The sequence below is a fragment of the Corvus brachyrhynchos genome, unplaced genomic scaffold, assembly GCF_000691975.1.
Source record: "Corvus brachyrhynchos isolate BGI_N302 unplaced genomic scaffold, ASM69197v1 scaffold128, whole genome shotgun sequence".
Classification (NCBI taxonomy): domain Eukaryota; kingdom Metazoa; phylum Chordata; class Aves; order Passeriformes; family Corvidae; genus Corvus; species Corvus brachyrhynchos.
Window position 1 is genome coordinate 172,768 of NW_008239648.1, and position 7,945 is coordinate 180,712.

Here is a 7,945-nt window from a genome sequence, read left to right on the forward strand (position 1 = left end):
TCAAAGGGTAAACACACCTAGTTTCTCATTACCTTTCATGTGTTTGCAAGAAAAAAAAGCTTTCCTTCCTCTATTTTTCCAAGAATTACACTTTCCTTAAATTCAGTTCCAGGATGCAAGGAAAGGCATGGCCTCAATTGAGAGCTCCTGACCAACAAATTTTCACTGAACTCTCAACTCTGCAGTGTTGCAACATGTATCTCCACACTAAATCCTAGAAGAAAAATGGATTCAGTGGGATAAGGCTGCTAAAATTACTATCATGGGGCAGGTACTGTGCATCTCCAGCCTTGTTTACCAATTCTACCAGCTAAAGAAAAGGACTGTTCCAGAATTACAAAGAATTAGATAATGTTAAAATGTCCAAAAATTGGCCGCAAAATGAAAACAGAATAAAAAATGCATCAGTGTCTCAAGCTTGCTTAAAGTATATATTATATAGTGTATTAAAGAAACTTCTGAGCAAAAAAGAGCAACTAAAGAAAACTAAACTATTGCATTTTCAAGAGATTTCTTGTCTTAGATGACTAGCAAAGGTAGAAACAGCTTCCAGCAAAAGTCAGCACTGAAATTAAAAAGTACCTGTAGTAACCACCTTGCCTAAAGAGTTATTCTATGCACAGATAACTTATGTCTTTGCTGATTTCTTTTAGATATTTAGATTTCAATTAGAGACCAAGTCCTCTAGTCTGAAGGTAGGAAGCAGTCTTCTTTACTTGAAAAAATACCCCAAACCTCTGAAAGTAGTGCTTCAAATCTTGATATCCATCTGTCTCAAGATAAATACATGCTAAGTCACAATGAACACACACAAAATCCACATGCAAACTCTCACTCCCAAGGCTGCCTATGTAAGCATCTCTCCAGGGGAAACAGGATTGAAGAATACTCCTACTGAGGGTCTCTCATCATCACAAAGCTACACCTAAGACTCCTCCCTTAAGACTTCAGGTCCCAAAATTCATCTGGCTGCTACCATTGCACATTTCAACTCAGAAATCCAGAATACTGCTAGAAGCTTCTTCCAGTAGAACTGTATTAACTCTCAAGATTTAAGGGCAGCCATAGAAAAAGATAAATTCACAGCATGTGAAAAACTTTTAAAGGTCCAGAGGCATTTAATTTCTTCCTATGGCCCAGTATCAGGCAGAATGTCTCACTTCAGACAGAACAATTAGATAACAAATCTGCCATTAGTCCGAAATATATGAAAATACTGGTCTCCTCAGGAGAAGCATAATCTAGTTCCAACTATTTATTGCTCTTTGAAAAGAAATCCAAAGAGCAGTCAGGATGTTTCTTCTTCTTTCCTCCTTCATTATACTAATTACATCCTGGTTGATTAAGCCCTCTACTTAGTTAACTCACTGTTCATTCAGTCTTCTTGAGGTCACTTATTTCCTTGGCATCACTTGGTACCACATTTAATGCACTTTGATTACACACTATTTTGTACAGAAAATACTGGCGATGAGGACCACAGGTCCATGAGAGTCCCGTCTCCTCCCAGCTGCTGATATTCCAGGCTGTTACACAGCAGGAAATATAACATACTGTGTGGTTCAGCGAAAGGTGTTGCCTCAAGCCTTTGTTTGCTGTTCCTGAACTGTCTGCTCCTTCCCATGCTCCATATCTTAAAAGATACTGTGACAACTCTCTGTTAAATGGGATACAGTTACTCTCACCAGAAATGGAGATGACTGAACTATGCCTTTGTACCTTCTTACATGCTTTAAGTGTGTAACAAATTTCAAATACATATATTCTACAAATATATACCAAAATACATAATGAAACCTACCCATTCTTTCCTTAGTTCCAGTCAGGTTTGTTTGGGTATCATCAGCCATCCTAGTTGTAAAGAACACTCATTCTGAAGGGTATTATTCTCATTTGAAAATGTATGAATGGATCAAGCTTTAATTAACGGATGCTATTATGAACAATTAAGAGTGGTAGAGGTTTAATCTTCCAGGTGTCTGGACATGTGGTCCTGAAGTGCATGTGCATGCTTGGACTCTTCACATGGAAACTGATTTGCATAAGTAAGATTCAGCCTGTCTGATCTTTATTGCAAGAGATTAATATTTTATATGCAGTCTTTCCTTCTGCCTCTCAAAACTATTCTTTCCAGAAATCATACCAGGCAGACAATATTTCATTTAAAAGGACAGTATTCTTTATAACATAGCATCTTTCATAGACAGTCTTCAGAAACAAGTTAGAGATGACAATAATATTATATTGTAGGCAAGGGTTATTTAGCTCTCTCAGAATTCTTGCCTTATTGTACTCCAAGACAGCTGAAGGGAATTTGACTGACTGCATCTTTAAACCTGAAATCCCAACTTAATCTGAGAAAAATTCGGTAGCCGGACACAAGCCATGATATTGTAATGGCCAAATGTTAACTACCATCTGCTTAATCAGAGCTTTGGAAATGGCAGCTTCCCCCTCAAAAGCCCACTGACCACACCCAGGCTGCTAACCCCTACATTCCTCACTTGGGCTCCCCAAGCCTGGATGGGGTGACTTTGGTGATGAAACACTAGAGCACAAGAAATCACCATGTCATGGCCCATCAGACTGATTTTTTGCACAGGGTATGCACTGCATGCTTCCTGGAAACATAAAGCCTTGGGACACAAGGCAGACAGGGGCAGGATACCTCTTGAAGACTGTTCTACAAATCTGCTGCAATGAGCTTCCATATCGTGGCTGAAGCAGAGCCTGGAGAAAACTCCCATCAGCTACGAGCAGGTTTCCTTTCAGAGGGTACCACCTGGCTCCAGAGAAGCAGAGCCAGAACGCACGCAGCATGGAAAACTACAAGACCATGGAGGAGCACAAGAACTGACTCAACCTGAGAATTTGACCTTGGTAAGAATGGCATATAACTACCTTCTTATACTAAAAAAAAAAAAAAGGAGTCATTTAGATAAATCAGATTATCTGGATGCCAATTAAATTAATTAAAACAGTGACTTCAAATTTACTTAACACATCCACTGATGAGACATCTTCCACTCAAATTTCAACATTCACCTAATCCAGAAGGCATAACTAGGTATTATATAGCTTTCCTCTATCTTTGTTACAGACCCTTTAGAACTGTTTGCTTTTTCAGATACATACATCAGCTGCCAACACTTTTCCGTATTTGGGAAATCAGGCATTTCCTTTTATCTGGTGAACTTCAGTTTATCAACCATATCATGGAAATTTCAGAAAAGACACTCTCCTTGGGAAGAAATACAGCATCCACAGTCTTGAAATACAACAAATATACCAAAAATAAAAAAGGATGTGTTTTTCTGATTCATGTTTTCTATTTTTTAATCAGTAAAAAGCTGATGCAAAGTTGTATGATTTTCCTTAACACTGCAATTCTCACATTTTGCTGATTGCCTACTTGTTTCAAAAATACCATTTTTACAATGCTTAAACTGTCACATTTTTTTAACTTAACCACTTTGCTTGACTGTACCCCCTTATCTGTACTTCATGAAACTTAGTTAGAATACAAATGCTATGGGTTATTGTTCTACACGTATGAACATTTCAAAGCAGAAGCCACAACTAGGAAGTCAGATGCTATCTTAAAGACACATGAAACATAGGAAGCTTTAGCATAACTCTAAAAAGCTGTACTTGAGCAGACACCATAGCAATACACCACAGTGATCATATTTTAACACATTTATACAATTTAACAGTAAATAGAACAAACTTTATGTATTCAAAAATCAAAATTTATCCTATGATGCTACTCCTACTTGTTTATAGGTCTACCAAAGGTGAATTTTGTCATTTACTAGTGCAGCAGCTAACAACCTCCACCAGCTGAGCCATAATTAATAGGTTGTCTGAGTGCTAGAGCACCAAGTATTCAATAAAATAATTCCTGTCTTACTAACTAACCATTAAATCTACGTCCTTTCCAACTCTCTTAAGAAAGAAAACAACTTATAACTGCCACTCTCAATTCAAACAGCACACATTACAAATGTGATGACAAACCATGTAAGATACAATATGCTGTCAATGTATGGAATAAGATTTTCCAAATTTTCTAAAGCAAAATGCTAGGCATAAACAGAACTGGCAAAAAGCAGCAAAGCTGACAAACCAAGTACAAAATTAAGAGATGCACAAAATGAGGATGAAAACCCAAATTCCACCCTCTTTGGAATATGCACTCTGTGATTGTGCAATTACTTTCACAGCCTTTTCTCCAAAAATGCCCAACTCATTTATTAGAGATGATGGAGTGCTCTGAGTATGACTCAGCATTTTGTCAGAGGGGCTCATCTTCACGAGTCTTATCACACTCACTGCTATAATTGTATGTCTCCTGTTTACTAAACAGGCAATTTCGGCGAACAAACGGCTCATGATTAACGCACTTTAACACTGCTCTGGATTTAACTTCTGCTTCTGGCAAAGAGTGCTTACATAATATGCAACAATTCACAAACTCTTCACAGGTTGCCACTACTTACAAGATAACTGATTTTTCACTAGGTCTTAATTATGGTAATTTAGTTTTACACTTAAGCTTAATTTCTTAATGTTTCGGCTCCTCGTACTGAAATAAGTCACTTACAGAATAATGGTATGAAAAAAAAGGTTGTGAGACTCAAGATCAAGTAATGACAACTGCAAGACAGCTGTCTTCAGACCAAGATATGAATGCCATATAGAAAAATGCCAAATACAAGAAAAACCATTTAGTACTTACTCACTAATTATTTTCTTACTAGCTCTTACTAAGAGAGGGTTGGAAGTGGACAACAGTATCGTGCAGGCAATATTGTACAGCATACCTAAAAGACAGATTAACAGTGTACACATGATTTTTGTATTTCCCCCTCAACAGCTGACAGTTAGTTTCATGCGATTGTCTTAACAGAAAGCTACACCACAGAAAGCTCTCACAGTATACAATTAGCGCTGTTACTCCACATTCACCCAGTCAACAACCTAAAGGAATGATTTTGTCCATGCAGTAACTGTCCCCTCAATAGAAAACAAGAGCAGCCATTTCAGAAAGCCTAACAAAATACCCTCGTTGCTCAAGGTGCAAGCACACAACATAAACAAGATTCTAAAGAGCCAACTAGTACTCTCCAAAGATCAGTAATTCTGTGAAACCCATACCCATACATGGGGACAGAAATCAGCCACTGAACTGCAGTAAAGTTATGAGTACAGAGAGTTGTCTCTACAGACTGCTATGACACACATCCGAGTACTATAAGCAGGTTAATAGGAAACCCAGATATGAAGAAGAAAGTCTGAAATTGCATGTGGTTAAAGCACCTGGCATTTTCAGGTGTAGAAGGCACCAATGCAAGGGAAGCTGGTTACTACAGAACAAACAGCAATCTGAAATCCAAAGTAGAATGATGTCATGAAGTACAGTTCACTCACTCCGACTAAAAACAGCATTAAGCCCTAACTTATTGGGAATTTATTTTTATTATCATCAGGGAAACACACAGGAATTAAAAAATTCCCTACTATTTACTTTATTATTATTATTATTATTATTATTAAAATAATTACACTCAAAACCAAACTGAACTCTGCATTTAAACTTGCAGGACAAAATAGAAAAGAATGTAATGGTCACAAATATCATTTCATGCTACAAGTTGACAGCAATCAAAGACTTCCATCCAAGGAAGCTGTCCTACAAGAGAAAAAAAATAATAATCCCAAACACAAAAATAAAAGCCATTTTAGAAGGGCTCTAGGTGTTTTTTAAAAATCCTCACCAAAACTTTGTATGTACTGTATGAGACCATACACACAGCTCTTAAAATGAGAGGTAACTATCTTCTCTCAAACCCTGGAAACAAAGCTATGAATTTCACTCATTCGCTGCTGAGAAAAAGTTTCCAAAATAAACCTTTGCAAAGAAATGCTACATTTACCTCACACAAATGTTAAACAGCAGCAACTTTCTTCATATTTTCATGCACAGAATTTTAAATCCTTTAACTCCCTAATGAAATGGTGACTACTCAACAATTCCAAGACTATCTCTACCGTAGAATAAAGCTCTCCACTCAGTTTTTGAAATCCATTTTTACAAGGCAAACACATCAACAATATAATTAGGCCAGTATTAAGTGGGCAGTTTTATCTTAGAATAGGAGCATACACGCAGTTTACTTCCTACTAGAATGCGTTTAGGCTTTCCTGTCTTCTTTTACTGCTTCGTTTCTCCTCCCCCCAGCAAAAAAATCTCTTTTCCTTTTCCTAGACCTACTTCCCACACACTGCAAAAAAACTCCTCCCTGTGAAATAATGACCTCATGCTCCTAGCCCATCTCCTTGTATGGAGCAATTCCGGGAATGCTGCCAGCTCTCTCCGCCTTCAGCCTGACATGGCAAACATACCTTCCTTCATCCTGCTGCTTCCCAGCTGAGGGAACATCGAGGGCAGGCTGCAAGTGGGGAAGGCAGACCAGGCAGGGAGAGGGGGTTTCCCACGGACAAAGAACAGACCACCAGATGCCTGCCCCACTCTCACATCTAACACAACTTCATACCACCAAAGCAGCTCTGCTCTCCACGGCAGGAAGAATGACAATGAGCTCTGAACATTTTAAGTATGGAAATATACATCCCATGTCACCTAACTGCAGTGCAACGCCCGCAGCCAAGCCTGACTTCCCTTGTTATGATCTTAGTCAAATATCCCTAATCTAGTGGAGCAAATGTCACCTCTCCTCCTCTCTTAACAAAGGTCCATCTCACCTTTGCAGCACTAAAGTTCTTTGATACAAAAATTGGCTGGACATCCTGTGGCACACACTTTTACATTATTTTATCTTTTGTTGCTAGTTAGTCTTTAAACTCTATGTAACAACTTCAGAGGAACTGAAAATTTCTGTTCTCTATATTATTTATCACCTTCTCCGGCCTGTCTTTGCTTTCAAGTATCAGAATTATTTCTACATGATCACTTTATATACTGGCAATCCAAATACCAAGTGACAAAGGATCTTCCTTTGAAAGACTCAGTTGTGACATGAAGTTACAGTTGTAGAAAATCAGGAAAGGTGATGGATAACTGAGCTTTTGCTCAGCTAGTAAGCGACCTTGTACACATGAGACTTGATATCCTCCCTCAAAGAAGTATCTCTGAAGTCCAACTCTTCTGGGGTTAACAACTTTAAAATTTTAACAGTACTGACAATTTCTGTCACCACATTAAAAAGACATTTATAAAATAAGGGAACATACATTAGTCTCACCAACAATAATCATTACTCCATCTGAACCTACGTGTCCATCATCTGCAATCTGCTTTGACTGTGAGCAGATGATGTGTGCATGTCCCACCTCTTTGAGACTCTCAAAGACTAGCACTTACATGTAATAAACTGTAGCAGCAATCTCCTTGTTAGGTATTATTCAGCAAGTAAAATTAACTTATTTTAATACCCAATAAATTTTTTTAGTCAAAAAGTTTCATGCACCACGCCTGGTTTATTTCACACTGCAAGTCTTCAAAGGAATCTGCATTAGAATACAGCAGAGCACCAAAGCCACTTTGAGCCAGTCTGTTTCAAAGCACGGAAAAGTTATTTCACCTACTTGAAAAGCAGGGATGCCCTCCTGCAAAGAGAAAATGAGCTGGCTTGTTTCAAAGGCCTTACAAAACCCTTGGTGTTCACACGGGATGTGTCATTTCAGGGGTGCATGCTCATGTCAAGTCAAACCAAACAGAAACATACACCAATACGAAAAGGGATGTTTAATGCCCTTCAGTGTAATCTATTCTCGAACACCAAATATGTGAGTATTCAGTACCCTTGCAGATACCAAAGTCTTAAACACACAAAGCATTAAAACGCACACGAAAAGCGCCGGGGCAGCTGCACTGAGAAGGCCCCACCGTGCAGGCTCCAACGCTAATGCAGAAGTTAAG

General features: G+C 38.4%; 1 protein-coding gene across 3 annotated transcripts in view; it reads right to left on the reverse strand.

Annotated features, from left to right (window-relative positions):
• FER (FER tyrosine kinase) overlaps positions 1-5,491 on the reverse strand; it is a 158,621-nt gene extending 153,130 nt beyond the window's left edge. The window contains exon 1 of one of the 3 annotated variants that reach the window (XM_008639842.2): positions 4,742-5,474. The gene's annotated coding sequence lies outside the window, so the exon portion shown is untranslated. Of the gene's footprint in view, positions 1-4,741 lie in introns of all 3 variants that reach the window. The other 2 variants (XM_017742364.1, XM_017742365.1) reach the window with 2 other exon arrangements.
• Positions 5,492-7,945: the final 2,454 nt, after the last annotated feature.